The sequence below is a fragment of the Solanum stenotomum genome, chromosome 3, assembly GCF_019186545.1.
Source record: "Solanum stenotomum isolate F172 chromosome 3, ASM1918654v1, whole genome shotgun sequence".
In the NCBI taxonomy this organism is placed as follows: domain Eukaryota; kingdom Viridiplantae; phylum Streptophyta; class Magnoliopsida; order Solanales; family Solanaceae; genus Solanum; species Solanum stenotomum.
Window position 1 is genome coordinate 59,370,470 of NC_064284.1, and position 26,686 is coordinate 59,397,155.

The following is a 26,686-nucleotide window of genomic DNA, read 5'->3' on the forward strand; positions in this document are numbered from 1 at the left end:
GCATCACATCTTTGGTGGCCAAACTTCTTACTTTTGAGTTTTTCATTTTAGCGAAAATTAAAATCAGTAATAGCTGTATTTTGCTTCTTTCTGACTTTATATATTTTTTTTAAAAAAAAGTGGGGTTGGGCTTTTTTTAGGATCACTTACGGGCTATGGGCTACAGCTCGTTACAGAGGGATTGTAACGAGCCGTAGTTTTAAGAGTAGTTTCTCTTCGAGCTAGATATCAAAATTCAATATTTTTTGAGCACAAATTCAACCTAAATCAACAAGACTCACTTGAAATTTCTTCAAAGTTTCAAAACTATACATTATTTAATGGTAGAATTTTCTCCACAACTTCAAATCATTTAAAATTTTGAACGTAGACTCAAAAAACACTAGGAAACAGAGATCTAATGTCAAAAACATGAATCAAAGCAATTTTTTTGAAAATTTGACTGATATTTGTTTTTTGGAATATTTTGTTTTAATACAAGTAATTTTTTTAAACTCTACAAATGATTTTAGGATTTTGATTTTTTTTTAAAAAGAAATTAATGATGTAGCCGAAATTTGAGATGATTTCGTGAAGAATTGAATATGTTGAAAATTTGGGAGTTGTTTATGTTCATGTGTTCTTGGTGTTCTTAAGGAAGAACAAACAAAAAGAGTACATTTGATCCAAATTTCAATTGAAAAATGTTAAACCTTGTTTGGGGGTGTAAAAAGTGATTTTGCAAAATTGGAGCTAAAAAAAATGGCATGGTTGAGCCTTTTCTTTAACAACAATGTCATAGATGAGTCAAACTTTGAACAGATGACATAAATGAACTTTTTCTGAAAGTTCGATGACATATTTGAACATTTTCCCTGTTTTAAAAGGTCACTGAACTATGATAAATTAACTAGTAAAGTCATTAAACTTTATTTTGTATCAATAATCAACTTAAGACTTTTATCTTCAATAATCATTTAACTACAATTATTATTAAATAAATTTGACATGATAAATTAAATTATTTTTTTATGCTATTTAATATGAACCCACAAATAAATAAATTTTTAGAATCTATTTTATTATTATATCCAACCTACCCATAAATGGAATTCATCTAATAGTAAAACCATATTTCCCCTGGTAATTAAGTTGAGTCTCCCGTTTCTTCTACTTCTTTATTGACTTCTAAAAATTATGGAGGAGTATTTTATTGAAGTTCAGAATCAAAGAAGAAGAAAAAGACTAGAAATCATAGCAAAATATTGGAATTATTTTTGTAATTTTTTGTGGTTATGTCAGACACAAATTAGGACTACAAGTGTTTCAAATGGTATTGATATGATAGAAACTTTGAGCTTCTGACATAATCCAAAAAAAAAACGTAACTACTACTTGTTTTGAAAATTGAGAAAAAACATACACGGTATAAAAATAGAAAAAATATATAATTTTGTTTACTAACGGGTTTATGATTATATGACATAAAAATAAATAGATTCTATAATTTTATTTGTTTGTGGGTTTATAATTAAATATATAAAAAATAATTTAGTTTATCATGTGAAATTTATTTAAATGATAAATGTAGTTGAATGATTTTTGAAGAAAAAAGTCTAAAGTTTAGTGATTTTATTCATATAAAACAAAGTTCAGTGACTTTGTTAGATAATTTTCCACAGTTCAGTGACGTTTTAAGATATTGACTCTTTATCTATGAAAAATAGTACTTCATCCGTTTAAAAAAGAATGACCTAGTTTGACTTGGAACGAGGTTTAAGAAAAAAAAGAAGACTTTTTAATCTTGTGGTTCTAAATTAAAGTTATGTCAAATGTACCAAAATGTCCTTTAATTTTGTGGCCTTAAACATGTCACGTGGAAAGTTGAAGTTAAAGTGTTGCTAAAAAAGGAAAGAGGTCATTCTTTTTGAAACAGACTAAAAGAAAACTAGGAAATTCTTTTTGAAACGGAGGGAGTACCCTCCCTCTCACTTGCCCTCTCCTCCCCCTCCCCNCCCCCCCCCCCCCCGCGCGCTCTGTCTATTTGTACCCTTCCCCTCTCTCCCTTGCCTCTCCTCCCTCTCTGCCCCCCCCTCTGTGTGTGTGTGTTTTTCTCTCTCATGCCAATAAGAAGAAATTCATTCAAATGTATAATGTATCAATTGTATTAAATTTAATATATGTGAGACTTTTGTATATTATTTCAATTTGTATTCGAAAAATTGTACTTTGTATTTTTGTATTTTTGTATTTGTACGAATACAATAAGCATTCATCCTTTCTGTCAAATGTGTTTGTATCTAATCAAAGAGAGGATGAATATAATTGTATTCATTGTATTTTGAATACAATTGATACAAAATAAATAAAGAATACAATGCCAATATATACAAAATATAATTCATTGTAATTCGAATACAATTGATATAAAATAAACACGTAATACAATGCAAAGTAAATACAAAATACAATCCTCTCTCCTCTCTCTCTTGATTCCTCTCGCCTCTCTCCTCTTAATATGTATTTATTTTGATACAAATCAATTTGTATTTGCATTTTTTCTCTGAAATTTGCAAAATAAATGAACTTTCTCCTCTCTCTTCCAAATCTCGTTCGCCTTTCTCCTCCTTCCTCTCCCAACATTTTGCTATTATTCGTAATAAAGCAAAATATAGATATTGAGTGCCTAATGTTTGCTATTTTTAAAAGTTCTCCTTATTATTTCTAAATAGGTCATGGCCTATGCTAAACACGAACCCAAATGATCAGTGCAATTCATTTAAAATAGTGCCAAGCCTCGAGCCTACACCCTGGACGTGACCAACACTCGAGAACCATTTCTAGTTCCCAAGCGAACCCCTGGCCTGATTCAATACTCAGCGGAAGACTTACTCAACAACATAGGAACTCAAATGCAAAGATTTAACTCAAATGTCTCAAAATACATAACTCAGAATATTTAAAAATATTCAACTAGCCATAAGAAGGCAACTCAAGTCTTAAACATTAACAATAAAAATAGAAAAGACTCTTCAAAACACTACTGTCTATGAAGCCTCTAATAACCGTGATAGACGTCGGACAAGACCCACAACATCTTAACAAGACTGAAAATAAAAGTGGAAATCCTCTGGAAGCAAGGAGGCTCACCAAAGCTAACTGGGACTGCAAGTGGTATCAATGGAGCGCCTGTTGATGACCCTGAATACTTGTATCTGCATCATAAAAAGATGCAGGCCAAATGTTGTCAATACATTGAATGCACGAGCATGCAAGGGAAACTCTAAAACACATGCATAAGCTTGAATTGATTAAAAAGAAAAGCATACTCACCTCATCTCAACTCAGAAATACTCAACTTAATTCAATATAAAAGCAACAATAAGGATGTAGTATAAAGAAAGCTTGTAAAATAGTAGATAATATCTCAATGTATTTAAAAATACAACAATAAACTCTTTCACTCTTATTTGAGAGATTCTCTAACTACAACCATCACTATGAGCTATGTGATGATACAACATCTCGCCCACACTGCCAGAACTGTCCTATACCTTACTGGAATATAAGACATTCTCAACTAAGTGGATCCACTAAGCTATGCTTAAAATCAATAAGGAATCGTCTAAAAAGTATGACCCTTTACCCATGTTGGCATACATGGTTTATCATGAGAACTTTGAGTTGTCTAAACTTGTCCCCATATCGGTGCTCAATACTACTCACAATAATATAACTCATGCTCATATGTTTAAAAACATTTCCTCATCCTCAAACTTTGAGTTTATTACTCAAAAGGTTCTCTTGAAAGAGATAATGCTCAAAAACTCCTCATGAACTCATTGGAAATCAAGGTTTCCTCTCTTTTTTAAATGTAAAACATTTACACTCGAGAATAATTAGTTCCCTTATATTCATTTTGGAAACATGAACTCAACTCTTCTCATCATCATGCTCAAGTATTCAAGTCTTTAAACAAGTTTTAAAAGATTGTAAAAGACTTCTCAAATGACTCGAAAGGACATTCTCGAACCTTACTCTTAATCTTTACTTGCATTTGAAATGAAGATTTAAGAGTTATGATTAAGATATGCATGATCTCTCAAGGATTAATGAAGATTTAACATGTGGATATCAAGTAGAGAATATAGGTACGATTGGAGAAAACACATACAGAAAGAAGGACGGAAGGGTAGGAGACCTGGCGCACTGAGTGGTGCGGGACGCCAGCCCCAAAACTACTGACGGTAATTTGGGGCGCACTGAGTGGTGCAGTACGCCAGGCCCCAAACTACTGAACAATAGTTAGAATGCTATGCAGGCGCGACGCCCCACCCCTCTATTTAGATTTTGACGAATATTCTTGCTTCAATTCAAGGCTTAACTCATTTAAAATCTAATGATTTAGCCCCAAACTCATTTAGATTCCCAAACCCAACAAAGTTCATCAAAAACCCACTCAATTTACATCAAGAACAATCCTCAAACTCAAAACTCTCACCTCAAGAACTCATCAAACTCCATTAATAATGAATGAAAAACAAATATCAAGAAAACTCATCAAGAACGCAATACAAGAAATCTCCTAGATGAATTCAATAAGGAAAATCATGATTGGAGTGAGGGTGAACTAACCCATCACTATGAAAGCCTACATACCTCGAAAGAATCAAATTCTTGGGAAAAATCCTGAAAGCTCGCAAGAATCTTAAACGTTCTTCTCTTCTCCTCTTGAACTCCTCTCAAAATCCCTAAGCGTGTTTAAGAAGGAATAAAATTGATTTCAATCATTTAAGAACCCTAATAGATCAACAAAAATTAGCTAGGCTAGTGGGGGTAAGGAAAAGACCTAACTATCCCTCCTTAATTCGGATGAATTTCTTTAACTGGACAGGCTGAACTCAAACAAGCATATCTCCCTCATTTGAACTTAGAATTTAGCAAACTCGGTGGAGTTGAAAAGAGGACTCAACAACCTTCGATTTCATATCTCATGGGCCACCTAACTCATTATGTGCTGAAAGTTATGATTGTTTGAAGTTGACCAAAAACTCACGATTTAAGAGTATCTTAAACAAACCTCAATTTAGCTATTTCCAATTTCTTTCTTTCTAGATTTAGGTCTTTCTAAAATCAAGGAGTTACAATATCTCCCCCTTGGAAACATTCGTCCTCAAATGAGATCACTCTAGCATATCAATTTAAAGAGTGTTTTACAAAAAGTTATTACCTTGCTCTGGAATTTCTCCAGAAGTAAAGAGATGTGGGTATCTTTTCTTCATATCCTCCTCAGCTTCCCAAGTAGCTTCCTCAAAAAAATGATTCCTCCATAAGACCTTGACTTCTAGATATGAATTTCATTTGATTAATCATAACATCAAACAAACAACAATAGGTAAATAAGAAGGGAAGCAAAGGGGTAACAAGGTTACCTTCAGTGAAGGTTAGGGCAATTCTTGCTAGCCTACCTATTATAATTTTATTTTTACAATTTAAAAATAACTTCAGACATCAAAAAAAATAATCAGGTAATGAGCCAAATATATGAATAGCAAGGTTCTGAAATGTCTCGACCCAATTTCTCAGGTCATGATTGCACATATTACATCCCAGTAGTATGTAAGCCTAATCTATAGCCCGAAACTAGAAGCAACGAGCTATCACACGGAAGATAACAATAAGGAGCAAGAGCCATAAAATAATGAGAAAAAAAATAAAAATCAACAAAAATATATACATGAAACTATTTGCAAGACTTGACATCAGTGTAACGACCTGTTAGATCATTTGAGTACTAAAACTATTTAGACTCTTCCTGTAAATTTTAAATGAGAATTAGTGAGCTATTTATATAACTACGGTTATTAATTAGTTGGTGGTTATTCATAAAATTTCTAAATTTTATTTAGAAAAGAAAAAAAGAGAAGAGAAGAATAACATAAACGACATTGAACGAAGGAAAGTCACGAGTTCTTCAGGTGACTCTTTTACTTTGATTCTTCTTAGTATATTAAGTGTATGTATATGGGTTAGATAGTGAAACAAACTCAAATTCTTAACATAAATATTCAAACATTATATAATAAGATAGCCAAATTACAATAACAACACTTGAATTACAAGGAGCAATACTGAAATATCAAATAACTAGAGATAGAGATAAGAATGAGGATGAGAAGTTAAGACTCTAGAAAGAAGATGAGAGGAACACAAGGTTTCTTCATAATACGCATAAACTCTCTTTCTAACTTCTCTTCCTTTTAAATTAGTTGTTAATTGGGCTTGGATCCCAAATATACCTTTTTGTCCCAATAACTGATTTTGTGACGTCAAAGTTCCTATCAGGCCGAGGTTGATTCATAACAATACTCCCGTCCTCAATAAGAACCTTGTCCTCAAGGTTTGAGTCAAGAACAATGTTAGTAATGCGCTCCCTACCAATTGTAGCCAAAACAAACTGTGCAATGTCGGTATAATATAGTATGTGATCTTGTATACTTCCAGCAACAAAAACCAATCTGGAAACAGCCAAAACAAAATGAGAAATGTTGATAAAATATAGTATATGATCTTTTATACTTCCTGCAACAACCACTAATCTGGAAACAATATAAAAGATGGTTTGCTCGTAACCAATGCCCTCGAGTGCAAAGAAGCTCTTTCCAAATACATCAGTAATGTAAGATTTGGCACCCATAATGTGTGTAGCGAATGTAACAACAATTGAATACTCGAAAGGAGAGAACATGACGAAAGAAGCAACCAAGCCATTGATATGTGACATGTTCGCCAAGGGAGAAACTTCTTGCTTGCTACATACCTTGCAGAGACTTGCATAATCATAACGATGAGCATCAACACTTGCATTAGTAAAAATTAACTTTGGTCCAAATTCACATTTCTCTAGTTGCTTGCAGCTGATATAACCCGTGCTCACATCTAAGCTAATAGAATTAAGTGCTAAGAGAGGATCCAAGAAACGAATAAAATATTCAAACACGCCTAAATGTTTCTGCCTATGGCCACAAACTTGTTCACCCCAGACTACTAAAATATAAGTAGAAACAAAACTAGCATTTCGAAACATATTCTCGTTGGCACCATAAGATAGAGAAATATCATGTATAGCAGGATCAAATGGACGATTTGCAAAGGTGAGAGAAATAATAAAACCTGGTGAGGAATAAGAATCAGGTTGTAGAGTCATGTTCCATTCAAAATCGTCGTTTGACAAAAGGCTGTATAGAGCTTTCATGAGAATATTGCACACAAAATAAGGAGAGCTCAACACCATCCATTTGTTCTGCCTTTGTACAACCCTCAATTGGTACTAAAAAATCTTGCACAAAAATATTGTTGATATAATAAATTCGGTTTCCACCTTGTTATCGTAAGAATGTAGTTGTACTGCTGATATGCCACACTCATACTCCATACATAAATAATCAAGATGATCCCCAATATTCTCAGTTACCCATGAACATTTATCAAAATACATGGCATTAAAGGTCTCAACACCTATTTCAACTCTACTTAACTACTCCCAATTCAATAACTTTGCACTTAAACAACTCCATTTGTTTTAAATTGTTTCAAACACTATTAACACCTCCAAACTGTCTGTAGAACTTGTGACAACCCAGAATTTGGAACTAATTCCTGGATCCCAAACAGAAAGATCCATCTCAGATTGCTGAGGCAATAAATAACAATAAGTTGAACAGCAAGAACCCTTGGATGCGGCTCACCAACATTTTGAGTAGCAAATGGTGAGCAACCTATTCCCAAACTGTGTTTGGGCTAGAAATATGTTGCCCAGTGTCAAACCAATAGAAAGGGGTTAAGCCATTTTTTATGCTCACACGCAATGTCAGATCCCCAAAATCATTAGGCAATGTTAGATCCCCAAAATCATCAGGCATCAAGGGAAAATAGGGTTGGGAGAAAAGGAATGGGTAAAACTCGACAATCACATTATCTTCTATAGGAATGATAAGTGAGGTCTCTCCCTCATTTTTGTCTTTATTTTCAATAACAACGACGTAGTCATTGGCCACATCACACGGGGCAATGTGATGTTCAGGATCAGTAGGGAAATGTGTTTCAATAGTATCTTTGGTCATCGTACGCACCTTGTGTGATTCTAGTATTGCACTTTTAGACCTATCGGAAAATTCATTAAACACCTGTCCTGCATTACTTTGGAATTCTGATTGGTCACCAAAATATTGTGGTAAAAGTGAGTCGGTTATATTGCTCCATTATGGATGTTGAACATATGTGTGGCCTCAGAAAACTACATCTTTCTCATGGAAGCATGACAACATATGCTCACAATGGTATTGGTATTCATTCACGTAGGTTACTTACCCAAGATTGGTGAATCTCCCTCTCACAGACTCAAGTTCTTTCGGTTTAATCAAATACTCACCTTAGCAGCAAAATATGGCCAATAAATTAACTGATTATTCCTAAATAACCATCGGTGCCAGTCTAATGCTTCACCATCAAGGTAGAATGACGCCACAATAAGCTTTCGATCTTCCTCAATACTGTAGAAATCAAAATAATGCTCCGCTTGGACTATTCAAGCCTCCAGATTCTTTCTTCGAAACTGCCATAATTTAGCACGCATAACTGTGTTTGGGGGTTGAAAAGAGGTTGTAGCATTTTCCCCTAAAGCCTCCAGCAGCATCGAACGAAATTCAGCGAGATCTTTAGAGATAGAATCCTTCATTTCTTTGATTGAATCACGAATTGAATCATCAATGAAAACCTTGAGTACTTTTTTGTCCTCCATTAGAGAAACCTCTGGATGAAAGCACCCATGAAACAAACTCGAATTCTCAACATAAATATTCAAACATTATATAGTAAGATAGCCAAATTATAATAACAATACTTAGAATTACAAGGAGAAGTACTGAAATATCAAATAACTAGAGATAGAGATAAGAATGGAGATGAGAAGTTAAGACTCTAGAAAGAAGATGAGAGGAATAGAAGGTTTCTTCATAATATGCATAACCTCTCTTTCTAATTTCTCTTCCTTTTAAATTAGTTGCTAATTGGGCTTGGATCCCAAATCTACCTTTTTGGCCCAATAACTGATTTTGTGACGTCAAAGTTCCTATCGGGAAGGGGTTGATTCATAACAGATAGTGTGAATATTATTATATTGATAAGAAAGAGAATTGAATGGTGAGTTAAATTGAAATTGGTACATGTCTATTGTGTTCTAGACTTGGGGTAAATGTAGGTATGAGTAAGCATGACCTAATCATTGGATAATGATTATTCCTAATTATTGGACCATGTTTAGTATTAGAGCACTTCATATGAATTAAAACATTTTAAATAAGATGTTTTGTCCTTGTAATGTGCCACTGGTGTACTAAACTGTTAGTCAGCTTTAGTTAATTTCTTTAGTTAACACATTGTGATTCAAGTTTTGATCTATTGAGACAGGTAATTAAATATTAGGTGTATTGTATTATATGAAATCCAATAAAGTTATGGTAATTGGAGGAATTGAAACTTAATCCTAGGTTTGAAAACTAGGAACATATGAGACTTGATATATTAGTTGGTATCAAAATTTAGGAATTTGATTATAGAATTTGATGGTTTATTGATTCTAGGCTAGATTTATAGTTATATGGATGTCCGAGCACTCATTTGCTTATAAAAATTGTATACTTGATAGATTAGAACGTTCGGAGGCATTGAGGAAAGGAAAAACACTGAGGAATTAACTTGTTTGTCTCCGGTTCTTCGGTGGAGGTAGGTTATGGTTTATTCTATGTGATAGAGAGACTCTTAATAGTGATTCATAGTCATTGAGTGATATTGTCAAATTTCCTATGTACTTGATTGGTGTGGTTTGAAGGATTCATGTATTATTGTGATTGACCTGTAATCCCAAGAATTGTTGTGGTTTGGATGATTCATGTGTTGTTATGATTGATCTGTAATCCTAAGACCGTGAAATCCATAATCTTGAACTTGCTCTATCAAAGTGATGTCTTGAATAAAAAAGGCTTGATGAAATATCGTTAATAAGTGGAAAGTGATGCTTAAGAATGAGAAATTAACTATGTTGTTGGATTGGGTGTTAAGAGCCAGCACGATATATTTGGATTGGGTGCCATGAACCAGCATGATATATTTGAATCGAGTGCCATGACCCGACACGATATATTAAATTGGTGCCATGAACCAGGACAATATATTTAGATCGGGTGCCACAAACTGGCATGATATTATTGAACCAGGTGTCACGTTCCGACACAATAACATTAAAGGAAAACATATGCAAATAACTTAATATACTCAAGTTCAAAGAACTCATTTCCCAAAAGAACGTGGTGTGGAGACCTGAGTCCTCATGTGTATTCTTGATATTGTCGATTGATTCCATACTTGATTCAGTGCAGTTGCCACTTCCTCATGTTGTTTGTTGCGTGGCACCTGCTAAGTACTATAGTTGATTTTATACTACTCCCTATGTCCTAGTTTATGTGACTTACTTTCCTTTTAGTCATTTCCAAAAAGAATGACACATTTCTATATTAAGTAACAATTCGACTGTAAAATGTCTATTTTACCCTTAATGAAATGATTAAAGCCACCCAAATTTCTATCATTCATTTTGAACCACAAGTTTTAAACGTCTTCCTTTCTTTCTTAAACTGCGTGCCAAGTCAAGCAACCTCACATAAAATGGGATGGAGGGAGCATTACTTTATGCATAGTAGTTTCTATTTTGAGTTGGCCGATGACATCTACTGTGTACATGTTACCCTATACTGACCCTTACTTATGTTTTCTTCGTTTTCCTTTTGTGGAGTGCAGCGAGTGTACTAGCGACTTTGACTCGCCCTCAGTTCTAGTTAGTCTTCAAAACATTAGATTTCAGGGTGATCTATTCCTTCTAGCCCGTGTTGGATTCTCTCAGTCATGGCATGATATCCTTAGCTTTCAGAAATAGACTATTCTATTTATTTATTCTAGTGTCTTTAATACTCTCAGACTTGGTACTTTGAGAATAGACGTCTTTGATATGATGACTTTCAGGTTTCGGAAAATGATATTACTCAGACTTGGTATTTTGAGAGTAGACGTCCTTGATGTGATGACTTTCAGGTTTCGGAAATCGATATGTAATAGACTCTAAAGGATTTTTATTACTTACTTTAAGGTTTGTGTCACAACCCGAGCCTACACCTTAGACGTGGTCGGCACTCAAGAACCATTATTGGTCCCCAAGTGAACCCTCATCCTAACTGACTACAAGTGGAAGACTAACTCAAGCATACATAAGCACCAAATTGAAAGAAACATTTAAAAACAGTTTACTGAATCTCAAAACTTCACTGAATATACTGAGTATGAAACATAAGTTTTAAATAAAATATCTAAAACTGAAAGACTCTCCAAACTATCCATCTATGAAGCCTCTACTATACAAAGATGAATGTTGGAACAAGACCCACGACTCATCAAAAGAGCTACTACTAACAATTCATTAAAACTGGAGTCCTCCGGAAGTAAGGAGACCTCACTCGAAAGTTGATAAACGGATGGAGTGATCTTAACAGACTCTTGTTAAGGATCCTAAGAACCTGTATCTGAATCATTAAAATATACAGGTCGAATGAAATCATTACATTGAATGTACGAGTATGTAATATAGCTGAATAATAAATAACTGAATGAACAGACTGCAAAAGATATTGATATATACTCAACTAAATGTAAAGAAATAAATGAGTGAAATCATTAAAACTTTACAAAAATAATTACTTATCTCTGAACTCAATATATTAAGTAATATAATAAAAAATACACTTTTAACTCTATTTGGGAAATGCTCTAACTGACAACCATCACTATGAGCTACATGATCTATAACATCTCACCCACAGTGCCAGAACTGTCCTATACCTTGTCGGGGTATAGAACACCTCAATTAAGCTCAATTAAGTAGATCCACTAAGCTATGCTTTAAAAACAATAAGGAATCATCTAACAAGTATGACCCTTTACTCATGTTGGCAGACATGGTTTATGAGGATTTTGAGTTCTCTGAACTCATCCTCATATCGGTGCTCAATACTACTCCCAATAATATATACTCATGCTCATATGTTTAAAAACATAACTCTTCCTCTGGTTTGAGATAATTGCTCAAACTACCCTCTTAAAAAAGGTATCTGCTCATGAAATATCTTTTAAACTCATAACTCATTTAGAAATCTCAGTTTTCTTTTATCAATGTAAAAAAATTGATATCTCTGGGAATACATAGTCCCCTTAATACTCTTACTCAACACATACTTGAAAACTCTTTCTCAAAAACATATCAAAATCATATTGTGATATGATCATTGATGACTTGGGAAGTCATATTGCATAAACATTGGTAGTATATCTAGATACCATACTGCTCATACATTGATGGCATACTCGATTGTCATACTAATCATGTTTTAGAAACTCTTTTCTCAAAACTCATCTGTACTTTCTCAAAACTCAATTTAATAACTCAACTGTTGGCTTTAAAAAGCTTCTCAAGATTAATAACTCAATTCATAGGGTTCATGTGGAATTATGGACATGAACGACTCAATTCAAGAATCTTAATGCGTAACATATAGCAATTTAATAATTAGGAATAGAATGCCAAAAAGAATCAGGAACTCAGGAATACTCAAATCTAGGGATAGAAACCTAGATTACTCTTTTTACTTATTTGAAAGTAGATGTAGGGCGTGAGAACAAACTAGTCCAACACTATGATAGCCTTACATACCTGAAAGAACAAGGTTCTTGAAGAATTTTGAATAAGAACTTGATAAGAAGTCTTGAAACCCTAGCTTGAAGGAGAAGAATCAAGAAAACCTTTCTTGAGATTTCTTGAATTAGTTTCTTGAAACTCTATGGCCAAGAATTATAATTTTCATTAGTGATTCATTATTGTATGGAGGAATTTGAGTTAAATATTAATATAATATTAACATGATGATTTAAATATAACTAAAAATTCAAGTTAAATAAATTTAAAAACTCATTTCACAAATTAAATCACTACATATGAAAAACTCATCACAAAAATAAATAAATATAAGAGATATATTGGTAAATATGTATATATGGCAATGATATTTTGGTCTTGAAATAAATAATTTTCTACTTCTGCTTTTTTAAGAATCACAATTTTTTAGTTTCTTCGCAACATCAGAAAAACTAATTTTGCTTTCATTTACAAGTAGTTTTTCTGATTAGTCAAACACCTTTTTTCTTTCAAAACAAGTTTTTTTGGCCTCGCAACAATAATGTCAAACAAAGCCTTAATTGAGCTTCCAAAAGCATAAATGTGATATGGCCCGTTGTAGATTTGCCACCATGCTTTTCTAGCATTATTTCAGCATCGAAATTGTCAAGTTCTAGCAATTCATCCGCTCAAGGAATAATTATTTTAATTCGGTGAAGATATAAAAGGAAATTCATGTAGTTGATGTATGTATGCTCTTTGAAATAATTTATCGGAATTTGTAGAGAAGTCACTTGAATTCAACATATTGAAATGATGTTCCCTGTTGAAGTTCATTTAAGTAGCTACTTATGACATTTATGATTTTGAGGTTTTGTCGAATTATTCTAATTCATCTTTATGGTCCTTATACAAAATTACGAATCCAAAAATAACAGACTTCAAATGTCCAACCAGCTACTTCAATGAACTTCAACGGGGAACATCATTTCAATGTATTGAATTCAAATGACTTCTCTACGAATTTCAATGAATTATTTCAAGTATCATACATACCTCAACCACCTGAACTTTATTTTATAGTTTCACCGAGTTCAAATGATTATTTCTAATAGAATTAGTGGGATGAATTACTAGAACTTAATAATTTCGACGGTAAAATAATGTCAGAAAAGTAAGGTGTCAAATCTAAAAACTGATCAGATTATGTTCCTATTTTTTAAAGCTCAACTAAAGATAATTTATGCTCTGAAGGGGCTGCCCAAGGTTCTTTAATGGTGTTTTTATTTTATTGCATGTTGTTGTTGACTATTTCGAGCATCGAATTGTGTCCCATTTTGGGAAACAAACTCAGTAAGTCGATTCGGACCATTTGATGGAGTTAATTTTGAGATTCTTTATGCGGGTCCCACATTCTCATTTTGATTCAATTTTGGATCTTCCTCCTATTATTACAATTTTGATGTCTAAGCATCATATTAACTTGGCGATGATCAAAGGTGCTTCAGAAGTGAAAATTTCCTATGCAGCGGATTTGAAGTGCACGTGATCGGATTTGAGGTCGGCTATAGTCTACTTTCTTGTTAATCAAAAGTTACAAAGATAGAAAGGAAAAACTTGACTTCAGTCGATGGTAATGTTAATTATAATGTTGGTGATATTTCGCTAATTATTTTTCCAGCATGGGTTGTTAGACTTAGGAATCAAATCAATTGTGGTGGTGATGCCTTATAACCTCCTGAAGATTGGATACATATGTCTCTGCACTGATCCACAAGAATCTATTAGGTATTTGCTCTCATACCAACAATGTCGGTCAATCTAAAGTTATGATACCAACTTTTACGATAAGATTTCTTAGGTGATGATGATACCTACTATATCCCATCAGTAGGTAAATCTAATCCATAGCCCAGAACTAGAAGCATCGAGCTATTATGCGGAAGGTAACAATAAGGAGCTGAAGCTGTGAGAAGAAAGAGGAATCAATAGAAATATATACATGAAACCATCCCGATGACCTGACATTAGCCAATAATTGAACATCTAGTCTAAATAAGTATACAAAGGTTTTACAAATACAATAGGTACAAAACCAACTTTTGTCATATTGAAACTGACCTTCTGGAGACATTATCTTTAATTGAGCTTTCAATAATTGGAATGTAATCTGTCCAGTTGTTAGATTTGACACCTTACTTTTCTGGCATTATTTTAGTGTCAAAATTTTTAAGTTCTAGCAATTCATCTCACTCATTCTATCTATTCAAGAAATAATTATTTGAACTTAGTAAATCTATAAAAGTAAATTCAGGTGGTCGAGATATGTATGCTTCTTGAAATAATTTGTTCAAATTTGTAGAAAAATCACTTGAACACAATGAAATGATGTTCCCCATTGAAATTTATTGAAGTAGTTGGTTGGACATTTAGATCTTGTTATTTTTGGGATTGATACTACTGCACAAGGACTATATATATGAATTGTACTAGAAATATTCAACAAAACCTCAAATTATAAATGTCATAACAAGATCAACGCGTGGGCCTTTATCATAACTAGATAGTTATGACATTTATGATTCAAAGATTTGTCAAACTGTAACACCCCGCAACAAGAAAGACTTGGAATTAGAAAGAAACCGTTTTTGAAAATAATCAAATTTGGAAAGTTTGACAAAGTTAAGTTAAGTATGAGTTTTGGGTCGACTTCAAACGAACATAACTCCTAGCTCATGAGTTAGGTGTGCTAAAATGTACCGTAGGAAATATCTTTGAATTATATTTCCAACGCCGCTGAGTTTGCGCGATTTCGAGTTCGTATGAGGGAGATATGCCCATTTGAAGTTAGGCGTCTAGATAAGGAAAGTCAAAACCAAATTTTATAGGGGTATTATGGTCCTTTCACTACCCTATTATTTAATTTCATTTTTGGTAATCAAGTTGGGGTCGAAACTGATTGGATTCAGTTTACACTATTGGAAATAAGTTAGAGCTTTGAGAGAAGAGAAAAGAAGAGGAAAAAGAGAAGAAGAAGCAAGGAATCACCAAGTTCTTAAAGAATTGTTTGAGGATTTCATCAAGGGGTGATCCCTACGAGGTATGTGAGATCACATAGTGTTGGGTTAGTTCACCCACGTGTCAATCATGATTTATTTCAGCGTATTGTCGTTCTTGAATTTAGAGAATTGAGTTCTTGATGGATTTGTTTGAAGTTTGTATTGGGTTCTTGATTGTTGAAGTTGTTGAGGAGTTCTTGATTTAAATTCATGAAATTAGATATCATTTTGAGTAGATTTTTGCATATTTTGGTTATGTAGTCTAATCTAAGTGTTTGGGGGAAAAACCAATTGACTCTAAAGGGTTTAGAGTTGAAAACCAACCAAGGAAATAGGAATAGGCCTGGGGCGCCGCGCCACTCAGAGCGCCCCAAGATAGTGTCTAAAGTTAGGGCCTGAGGGCGCCGCGCCAGCCTGTGCACCCCAACCCAGACTCTGAAGTTTTTCTTCTGGCGCCCCGCGCCACTTAAAGCTCCAGAGACGCCAGGTCTTCTACCCTTTCACATTTCTTTCCGTACTAGCTCCCTTGAAACGTACATATGTTTTCTAGTTGATTTCTATACTCTAAGGTACATCTAAACAATATGAAATCATCTATATAATGAGATCATGAACCTTAAATCTGTAATTCAATTCAAGAAAAGTTAAGAGTCAAGTCAAGAAAAGTTCTTAGAGTTTTCCAAAGGTGTTTTACAAATGTTTTAACTTTGTTTTAAGACTTGAGTTTTGAGTTAAGTAAAGAGTAAATAGTAAAGATTGAAGTTCATTTCTTCAAAAGAGTATATCGGGACTATGTATTCCCATAGAGTAAATGTTTTCACATTTAAACAAGAAAGGAAATTGAGATTTCCAAAGAACCTTTGAGTTAGTTTTCAGTAAAGAGGAAATGTGTTCACAATTAAGTAATAGAGGAAACTTTTATTTCCAAGAGAGCCTTTGAGCTATGTTTTGAGCAATTATCTCAAATCACAGAGTTATGTTTTCAAACATATTAAGCTAGTATATTTTGGGAGTAGTATTGAACACCGATATAGGGGAGAGTTCAGACAACTCCCATCCCCCATAAATCATGTAGCTACCATAGGTAGAAGAGGGTCATACTTTTTAGATGATTCCTTAGTGCTTTTTAGCATAGACTAGTGGATACACTTAGTAGTCAGGTTTTATACCCCTAGCAAGGTATAGATGGCCCTGGAAGCGTGAGGCAAAACGTTGTATCATTCATCACAATAGCTCTTAAGTGATGGTTGCCAGTTAGAGAAACTCGCACATAAGTATTTTGTATTCTTATATACATAGATTATTTGTATTTTCATACACAAACAAAGTTTATATTGTATCTTTGCATACATACAGTGTTACTATTGTATTTCTAAATATACAGAGTTGTCCTCCATATTTTAAAAGCTTTTCTTTATACTACTTTATATTAAAATGAGTTAAGTTGAGTTGATTTGAGAGCCCAGGTATGTTTTTTTAGTTTCTTTCAACCTTATGTTTTGTTTTAGAATTCCCCTCGCATGCTCGTTGATTCAATGTACTAATGCCATTTGGCCTGCATCGTTTATGATGCAGATACAGGTAACTAGGATCAGCACCCAATGCTTCGTTGATTCCAGTTGAGCTTCAGAGTTGTTGGTGAGCCTCATTGCTTTTCGGAGGATCCCTTTATTACTTTCAGTATTGTAGTTCATTAGGATGTCATGGGTCTTGTCCTGACGTCCATCTCAGTTTTTTAGAGGCTTTATAGACAGTTATTTGTGTTAGTTCTTGAGTTTTTCTATTTCCTGTTTTGATGGTTGAGACTTGAGTTGCCACTTTGGCCAGTGAATGTTATTTCAATGCATTCTAAGTTTTCTATGAGTAGTTTAGTTTACTTTCTAAAGTATTTTTATCATGAGTAAGTCTTTCGCTAAGAGTTAAGTCAGGCCAAGGGTTCGCTTGGGGTCAACAAAGGTTCTCGAGTGCCAGACCTGCTAGGGTGTAGGCTCAGGGCGTGAAAAACTTGGTATCAAAGCCCAAGGTTCAAGAGTCCTAGAGAGTCTATGAAGTCGTGTTTGTAGAGACCAAGTTATCAGTGTGAACCGCGCCATATCTATAATTAAGGGTCTTCAACACTCAGGAACTATCTCACTTCTTTTATACTCATTTCGTGCATTAGAGTTTATCTCAAAAAAGTTTCTTCTAATTCGTGCTTGCACGTGTCTTTCAATTCATGCCTCCACGAAGAGCTGTCAGAGGTCGTTCCTCTAGAAGAAATGTTGAACCACGTGATGCACTAGAAGTGCCACCCTAAGGAGAGGTCACCAATGTTGAGTTCCGTTAGGCTATCCGGATGTTGAGCTAAGTTGAGACCAACCAAACTGGGCAACATAGAGAGAATCATTAGGAAGTGGCTGATACTTCGAAGATCCGTGAGTTCTTAAGGATGAATCCTCAAAACTTCACTAGTTCAAGTGTTACCGAAGATCCAGAAAACTTTGTTCAAGAGGTTCAGAAGGTTTTTGAGATTATGCATGTTGCCAATGCTGAGAGGGTGGAACTAGCTGCATAACAAATGAAGGGTGTTGCTAGGATCAAGTTTGATCAATGGAAGAAGAACTGAGCTGAGGGAGCACCACTTGCGAGTTAGGCTTGTTTTGAGGAGACCTTCTTGGGGCGTTTCTTTCCCCGAAAACTGAGGAAAGCAAAGGTACGATAGTTCCTCACTCTTAAGCATGATTCTTTGATCATTCATGAGTAAAGTCTGAAGTTCACACAACTTTCCCGTTATGCTCTGGAGATGGTTGCTGACATGAGGTGCAGGATGAGTTTATTCGTTGTTAGGTTGTCTCACCTGTCAAGCAAGGAAGGCAAGGAAACTATGCTGATAGGGGATATGGGCATAGCAATGCTAATGATCCATGTGTAACAAGTTGAGGAGGACAAGCTGTGGGATATAGATGAGTTTAAGAATAAGAGGGCTAAGACATCAGGGAATGAGTCCGGGCAGCAAAAAAGTAATGCCAACCGGTCTTCCATCCAAAAGAAACAAAAGGGACCTTCTCCATCATCTGCTAGTGCACCTGCTCCAAAAAACAAAGGTGAGTACAATAGTGAGAATTTCAAAGCTCAACCTTCTTATTCTCAAGGTAGTATGGCACAAGGGGGTAGTAATCCTCTTGCATGTTCTAAGTGTGGTAGGAACCACTTAGAGATGTGTCGTGATGACTCCACTGGTTGTTTCAAGTGTGTTCAGAATGGACATTTTATGAGAGAGTATCTGAAGAACTAGCAGGGTAATGGTAATGGAGGATTAGAGCCCATTCTTCTACAATTGCTCCACCAGAAAAAGTTGCATCTAGAGGATCTACTTTAGGGGCAGGCGGAGGAGGAAACCATTTGTTTGCTATCACTAGTCGCTAAGAGCAAGAGGACTCGCCAGATGTTGTCACTGGTATGATCCAAGTCTTTAACTTTGATCTTTATGCTTTGCTAGATCCAGGAGCGAGTTTATCCTTTGTAACTCCTTATGTTGTGATTATTTTTATGTTATTCCTGAGAAACTTAGTGAGCCCTTCAATATTTCTACACCTGTTGGTGAGTCTATTCTAGCAGAGAGAGTCTATCGTGATTGTACCATTTCCATCAATCAAAAGAGAACCATGGCTGATTTAGTTGAGTTAGACATGATAGATTTTGATGTTATTCTTGGTATGGACTGGCTTTATGCATGTTATGCCTCAGTTGATTGTAGAACTCGAGTTGTCAAGTTCTAGTTTCCTAATGAGCCAGTTATAGAGTGGAAGAGTAGTTCAGCAGTTCCTAAGGAGCGTTTTATTTTGTACCTTAAGGCAATGAAGTTAGTTTCCAAGGGGTGTGTCTATCACTTAGTCCGATTTAATGACTCTAGTGTTGAGATACCTCTTATTCAGTCAAATCCAGTAGTAAAAGAGTTTCTAGAAGTCTTTCTAGATGATCTTCCCGGAATCCCTCCTGGGATAGAAATAGACTTCAATATAGACCTTCTTCCAAATACTCATCCTATATATATTCCGCCATATATAATGGCACCAACAGAGTTGAACGAGTTAAAAGAGCAGTTGAAAGATCTCCTTGATAAGGGTTTTATTCGACCAAGTGTCTCACCTTGGGGTGCTCTGGTATTATTTGTAAGGAAGAAAAATGGTTCTCTTAGAATGTGTATAGATTACCGCCAGTTGAAAAAGGTTACCATCAAGAATAAGTATCCTCTTCTGAGAATTGATGATCTATTCGATCAACTTCAGGGTGCTACTTGTTTCTCTAAGATAGATCTCAAATCAAGCTACCATCAGTTAAGGGTAAGGGAATGTGATATTTCAAAGACAGCTTTCAGGACCCATTATGGTCATTATGAGTTTCTGGTCGTTCAACTAAACCAATGCGCCTACAACGTTCATGGACCTTATGAATAGAGTTTTCAAGCCTTATTCAGATATGTTTGTTATCGTATTCATTGATGACATTCTAATCTATTCGAGGAATAAGCAAGATCATGCTAGTCATTTTAGAATAGTTCTCCAAACTCTAAAGGACAAAGAGTTGTATGCTAAATTCTCTAAGTGTGAGTTTTGGCTTGAGTCTGAGGCATTCTTAGGCCACATTATTTCCGGTGATGGAATTAGAATTGATACTCTGAAAATAGAGGCAGTGCAGAATTGGCCTAGACCCATATTTCCAACTGATATTAGGAGTTTCTTGGGGTTGGATGGCAATTATAGAAGGTTCGTAGAGAGGTTCTCATATATTTCTCCCCTTTGACCAAGTTGACTCAGAAAATAGTGAAGTTTCAATGGTCTGAAGCTTGTGAGAAAAGATTTCAGGAATTGAAAAAGAGGTTGACTACTGCCCCAATGTTGACCTTACCAGAAGGTACGTAAGGCTTTGTTGTATATTGTGATGCATCCAGAGTTGGTTTGATTTGTGTGTTAATGTAGAATGGTAAAGTTATAGCTTATGCCTCCAGACAATTGAAAGTTCACAAGAAGAATTATCCAACCCATGATCTAGTGTTGGTTGCCTAGTATTTGCTTTGAAATTATGGCGTCACTATCTTCATAGTGTTCATGTGGATGTGTTTACCGATCACAAGAGTCTTCAATATGTGTTTAGTCAAAAAGAGCTTAATCTTAGACAGAGGATGTGGTTAGAATTACTCAAGGATTATGACATAAGTATTCTATATCACCCAGGTAAGGCTAATGTTGTTGCTGATGCCTTAAGCAGGTTGTCTATGGGTAGTACTGCCCATGTTGAGGAAGAAAAGAGGGAGTTAGCGAAAGATGTGCACGAACTTGCACGATTGGGAGTTCGATTAATGAATTCCACAGAAGGAAGAGTAGCGGTGATGAATGAGGCTAAATCATTATTAGCGTCAGAAGTGAAATAAAAGCACCACCAAGATCCTATTTTGCTTGAATTGAAGGAAAATGTTCATAAGCAAAAAGTAATGGCTTTTGAACAAGGGGAAATTGTGTATGTACCAAGGGTGGATGAACTCCAAGAGAGGATCATGGAGGAAGCTCATAGCTTCAGATATTCTATCCATCCGGGTTCCACCAAGATGTATCATGACTTGAGAGAAGTATATTGGTGAAATAGTATGAAGAAGGGTATTGTTGAGTTCGTTGCTAAATGCCCAAATTGTCAACAAGTGAAAGTAGAGCACCATAGGCCCGTCAATATGGCTCAGAATATAGAACTTCTGGAATGGAAGTGGGAGATGATCAATATGGATTTCATTACTGGGTTGCCACGGTCTCGCAGGCAACATGGTTCTATTTGGGTGATTGTTGATAGAATGACAAATTAGCCCACTTTTTACCGGTAAAGACTACCCATTCAGCAGAGGACTATGCCAAGTTATATCTTCAAGAGGTAGTTAGACTTCATGGGGTGCCAATTTCGATTATTTCAGACAGAAGTGCACAATTTACTACACAGTTTTGGAAGTCATTCCAAAAAGGCTTAGGTTCAAAGGCGAACTTAAGTACTACTTTTCATCTTCAGATAGATGGTCAAGCAGATCACACTATTCAAACTCTAGAAGATATGTTGAGGGCCAGTGTGATTGATTTCAAGGGTAATTGGGATGATCACCTACTTCTAATTAAGTTTGCTTATAACAACAGTTACCATCTAGCATCCAAATGGCTCCATATGAGGCTCTTTATGGGAGAAGATACAGATCTCCTATTGGATGATTTGAAGTTGGTGAAGCTTGGTTGATAGGACTAGACTTAGTTCATCAAGATATGGAGAAGGTGAAGGTTATTCAAGAAAGGTTGAAATCAGCCCCGAGTCGTCAAAAATCCTACACAGATGTTAGGAGAAGGGACTTAGAGTTTGAAGTAGATGATTGGGTTTACTTGAAAGTTTCACCCATGAAGGGTGTTATGATATTTGGCAAGAAGGGAAAGCTTAGTCCCCAATATATTGGTCCTTACAAAATATCCAAGAGGATTGACAAGATAGCTTATGAGTTAGAGCTACCCCAAGAGTTATCAACGGTTCATCTGGTATTTCACATCTCCATGTTGAAGAAGTGCATGGGAGATCCTTCACTTATCATACCTACTAAAGATATTGGTATCAACGATAGCTTATCATATGAGAATATTTTTATTCAGATTTTAGATCGCCAAGTTCGCAAGTTAAGAACTAAGGAAGTAGCATCAGTCAAGGTTCTTTGGATAAATCAATTTGTTGAGAAAGCTACTTGGGAAGCTGAGAAAGATATGAAGAATAGATACCCACATCTCTTTGAATCTAGAGAAGTTCCAAATTAAGGTACTAATCCTTTTCTTAGCATTTATTTTGAGTTGGCATGTTGTATTTATATTTTGCTTGTTAGGTGTTTGAACTAAATGTTAGATGTTACGCTCTTAGCCTGCTAATATTAATCTCATTCGAGGACGAATGTTCCCAAGGGAGAGATATTGTAACACCTGGCTACAAGAAAGACTTTAAATTAGAAAGAAACCATTTTTGGAAATAATCAAATTTGGAAAGTTTGACAAGTTAAGTTAAGTATGAGTTTTGGGTCAACTTCAAATGACCATAACTCCTAGAACATTATGATTTAGGTGTGCTACTAGGTACCGTAGGAAATATCTTTTAATTATCTTTCCAACGCCGCTGATTTTGCACAATTTCGAGTTTGTATAAGGGAGATATGCCCATTTGAAGTTGGACTGTCTAGATAAGGAAAGTCAAAACCGGATTTTAGAGGGGTATTATGGTCTTTTCACTACTCAATTATTTAATTTCATTTTTGGTAATTAAGTTGGGGTCTAAAGTGAATGGATTCAGTTTACGCTATTGGAAATAAATTAGAGTTTTGAGAGAAGAGAAAAGAAGAGGAGAAAAGAGAAGAAGAAGCAAGGAATCGCCAAGTTCTTGAAGAATTGCTTGAGGATTTCGTCAAGGGGTGATCCCTACGAGGTATATGAGATCACATAGTGTTGGGTTAGTTCACCCACGCGCCAATCATGAATTATTTTAGAGTATTGTCGTTCTTGAATTTAGAGAAATTGAGTTCTTGATGCATTTGTTTGAAGTTTGTATTGGGTTCTTGATTGTTGAAGTTGTTGAGGAGTTCTGGATTTAAATTCATGTAATTAGATGTCGTTTTGAGTAGATTCTTTCATATTTTGTTTATGAAGTTGAATCTAAGTGTTTGGGGAAAGAACCAATTGAATCTAGAAGGTTTAGAGTTGAAAAACAACCACGGAAATTCGTCAAAAATATGGGAATAGCTCTGGGGCGCCGCGCCACTCAGAGCGCCCCAAGACAGAATCTAAAGTTAGGGCCCTGCAGCGCCGCGCCAGCCAATGCACCCCAACCCAAACTCTGAAGTTTTTCCTCTGGTGCCCCACGCCACTCAGTGCGCCAGGGACATCATGTCTTCTACCCTTTCCCATTTCTTTCCGTACTAGTTCCCTTGAAACGTACTTATGTTTTCTAGTAGATTTCTACACTCTAAGGTACGTCTAAACAACATGAAATCATCCATAACATCAGATCATGAACCTTGAATCCATAATTCAATTGAAGGAAAGTTAAGAGTCAAGTCAAGAGAAGTTAAGAGTCAAGTCAAGAAAAGTTCTTAGAGTTTTCCAAAGGTCTTTTACAAATGTTTTAATACTTGAGTTTTGAGTTGAGTAAAGAGTAAAGAGTAAATATTGAAGTTTATTTCTTCAAAAGAGTATATCGGGACTATGTATTCCCAAAGAGTAAATGTTTTCACATTTAAACAAGAAAGGAAACTAAGATTTCCAAAGAGCCTTCGAGCTAGTTTTCAGTAAAGAGTAAATGCTTTCACAATTAAGCAAGGCATGAAACTTTGATTTCCAAGAGAACCTTTGAGCTATGTTTTGAGTAATTATCCCAAATCACAGAGTTACGTTTTTAAACATATTGAGCTAGTATGTTTTGGGAGTAGTATTGAGCACCAATATGGGGGAGAGTTCAGACAACTCCCAGCCCCCATAAACGATGTAGCCACCATGGGTAGAGGAGGGTCATACTTTTTAGATGATTCCTTAGTGATTTTTAGCATAGACTAGTGGATCCACTTAGTAGTCAAGTTATATACCCCTGACAAGGTATTAAGATGGCCCTGTCAGCGTGAGGCAAGACGGTGTATCATCACAATAGCTTTTAAGTGATGGTTGTCGGATAGAGAAGCTCCCACAGAAGTATTTTTTATTCTTATATACATAGATTATTTGTATTTTCATATACAAATATAGTTTATATTGTATCTTTGCATACATACAGAGTTACTATTGTATTTCTAAATACATAGAGTTGTCCTCCATGTTTTAAAAGCTTTTCTTTATACTCCTTTATATTGAAATGAGTTGAGTTGAGTTGAGTTTAGCCCATGTATGTTCTTTCAGTTCCTTTTAAGCTTATGTCTTGTTTTATAACCACCCTTGCATGATCGTACATTCAATGTACTGATGTCATTTGTCCTGCATCATTTTATGATGCAGCTACAAATAACCAGGATTATCACCCAGTGCTTCGTTGATTCTAGTTGAGCTTCAGAGTAGTTGGTGAGCCTCCTTGCTTTTCGGAGGATCCCTTTATTGCTTTCAGTATTGTAGTTCATTGGGACGTCGTGGGTCTTGTCTCGACGTCCATATCAGTTGTTTAGAGGCTCATAGACAGTTAGTGATGTTAGTTCTTGAGTCTTTCTATTTCCTGTTTTGATGGTTAAGACTTGAGTTGCCACTTTGGCCAGTGAATTTATTTTAATACATTCTAAGTTTTCTATTGAGCAGTTCAGTTTACTTTCTAAAGTATTTTTATCATGAGTAAGTCTTCCGCTAAGTGTTAAGCAGGCCAAGGGTTCGCTTGGGCTAGCAATGGTTCTCGAGTGCCAGTCCTACCCAGGGTGTAGGCTCGGGGCGTGACACAAACTTTCCTATTAGTTTTCATGTTTGTGGTCCTTATGCAAAAATACCAATCCCAAATACAACAAGCTTCAAATTTCCAACCATCTACTTCAATGAACTACAGCGGAAAACATCATTTCAATGTGTTGAATTCAAGTGATTTTTCTACAAATTTCAATGAACTATTTCAAGGAGCATACACACCTCAATGATTTGAGATTTATTGAATTTTTCTAATAATTTTCTTCTTTATGGTCCTTATGCAGAAATACCAATCCCAAAAACAACAAACTCCAAATGTCCAACCAGCTACTTCAACGAACTTCAACGGAGAACATCATTTCAATATGTTGAATTCAAGTGACATTCTATAAATTTCAATGAATTATTTCAAGTATCATACATACCTCAACCACCTGAATTTTCTTTGGTAACTTTAACGAGTTCAAATTATTATTCTTTGAACGAAGAAATGAGTAGGATGAATTGTTAGAACTTAATAATTTTGACGTTGAAATAATATCAGAAAAACAAGGTCTCAAATCTAACAATTGGCCAGATTATGTTCATATATTTGAAAGCTCAACTAAATATAATTTCTACCCCGAAGGGGCTGCCTATGATTTTTTTAGTGGTGTTTTTGGTATTTTATTAAATGTTGTCTTTTGGACTGTTTCGAACATCAAACTATGTCTCATTTTGGGACACAAGCTCATGATCACGCCTCGAGCTATCCCCGAGACGCGGACACGGGACCTAGGACCACAAGTGATCCCAAGCTAACCCTGTTGGCATGATCATGAGCATACTAAAGAAAATAAACTGATGCGGAAGCTAATTCATAAATAAATCTGAAAAGATGGGGAATACCCATATACTATAACTGAATATATGAAATCTGAGAGTTTAATACAAATGAAATATCAAACTCAAAACACTAAGCTGAATCTAACTATGTCTGAAATAAGCCTCTAAACTGACTAGAAATGTTGGGACATTCCCCAACTAGGTCTAGCAAAACTGAAACCAAAGACTAAAAATACTGAAAAGAAACTCATGACTATTGTCCTCGGAGAATGAGGACTCACCACTGATTCTGCTGAACTGGAGATCGGGAACCGATCTAAGCGTGATCTGGATGCTAAGAACCTGAACCTACATCACGAGAAGATGTAGCGCACGTATGCGTCAGTACTTGAAAGGTACTGAGCATGCAGGATAGAGTAAAGCTGAAAGAACATATAACTGAACAAAGCAATAAAGCAATGAAATAATCTGAACATGATATAGATACTGAATACCGAGCTAACTGAATGCAATGACCAATTTTATAACATACTGAGACTGAATACTGACTGTACTTAAATATGGTCAATGCAATAGAGTCTGACTGAACTGTGGGAGCTACTAATAACCGACATAAAACCACATGAGCTAAATGTGGAGTC

The 26,686-nt window shown here is 35.3% G+C and overlaps 1 protein-coding gene across 1 annotated transcript in view; it reads left to right on the forward strand.

Annotated features, from left to right (window-relative positions):
- LOC125859849 (uncharacterized) overlaps nt 1–26,686 on the forward strand; it is a 662,179-nt gene that overhangs the window by 79,956 nt on the left and 555,537 nt on the right. The gene's annotated exons all lie outside the window — the stretch shown is intronic.